Here is a 1546-nt window from a genome sequence, read left to right as displayed (position 1 = left end):
CGTCTTTTCTCAATTGCGACGTAATTCCTTCAACGTAGCTTTTGCTCGTCGCGTCGGCGTCCTCCTCCGGCTTAGCCAGACGCTTTATCTTGCGCTCTCTCGCGTCGTATTCGGCGGAAGAGCTTAGACACAGCGCGTTATCGCGCACGTAATTTCGCAGAGATTCGATAGCCGGACGTAGTCTTCCGGTTCTCGCGTCATAGCCGCGGTTTTTTAAAGGCGTGCCGAATTTGCTCACGGACATCGCGAATTCCACGCACGACTGCGGCGATCGTCGATGCGACGGTTCGATTTATACTATCGCTCCCGTTTCGCGAAGCTCCTCGATTATCGATAGAATCTTGTTTTCGTGAGCGTTGTTGCCAGCTCGACGCGAAGCGTCCAGCAATCGCAGACGATCCACTAATTCGTTTGGATCGTCCCAATGAATGTAATCGATTCTATCGTTCGTGACTCGCATGGTTGACGGTACGCGACCCGCACCCATCTTTTTTGCGCTGCTGCCGTGAATAAGCGGAGCGATAACGAACTTGTATTTGTATCCTTTATTTCCTAAAACAGATTTTTTAGCGTCATGGTCGCGTTTATGAGCGTTCGTTGTTAACAATATACTCTTGTATGTTAATTTATCCTTTTCCGTATATGTGAGACTATCAGGATTTTTTATGAAGATTAATTCGTATAAACCGGGGGTACCGATGTATTTAATTTCATCTATAAGTATGGAGTCATCCGCGTCTATATTGAATCGCCTATTGCCAAGCATCGCGCCTTTCGCGCTCATGTACACTCCGTAAACGTGATCGATCTCATTTGGCGCTTCTCCGCCGAGAAGAGCCCCCAAGTATTTTCGTCCCAACGGTCCTAACCGGCCGTGCGGCATTTTGTAATCTTGAGAAATTTGCAAAGTTCGCTTAACAGACGTTTCAAACGTTGAGGATGACTCGAGATTTTCAGGTTCGAACGTTTCCTCTTCAGTTTCGTCCCGCGCGAATGGATCTCTCTCGATAGGATACACGTTTGACGGAGTAGAAACGGCATCTAATCGTCGTCGCGCTCGTATTCGTTTCACTTTAGGTTTTTTCCAAGCGGGGGTCAACTCTTCCTCCTTCCATTTTTCCTCATTCCATTTTTCCTCGACGCTCGTCGTTACAGGCGAAGCGTCGATCGCGTCTCGCTTTATCATTTCGCGTTTAATCTCATCTCGCTCGATCTCATCCCGCTCGGCGCGCTTGGCGATGCGCCGCAGCGGGTCGACGATTGGCTTAAAACGGCTCTCCATCGCGATCTCGTTCTCCATTTTGCCAGTTTTTAACGCTCTGTGTTTTTTACGAATCGATGCGCGCGTCTTAGCGATCTCTTTCGCCGTCTTCTCTCGTTCACCGATATCCGTCGCAGCCATCGTGATTAATAAATCGGTTCTTCTCGCTCGCGGGAGGGAGAGCGATCGATGCGTTCGACGTATTCGCGACGACTGATCGCTCTATGGTACGGCGAAATCGTTAAACCCTCGCCTATATCTGCCGGCGCTAAGCGCGCTATCTTT

Source organism: Formica exsecta, unplaced genomic scaffold (genome assembly GCF_003651465.1).
Source record: "Formica exsecta isolate Colony F162 unplaced genomic scaffold, ASM365146v1 scaffold589, whole genome shotgun sequence".
Taxonomy (NCBI): domain Eukaryota; kingdom Metazoa; phylum Arthropoda; class Insecta; order Hymenoptera; family Formicidae; genus Formica; species Formica exsecta.
Note: the sequence above shows the minus strand (reverse complement) of the source record.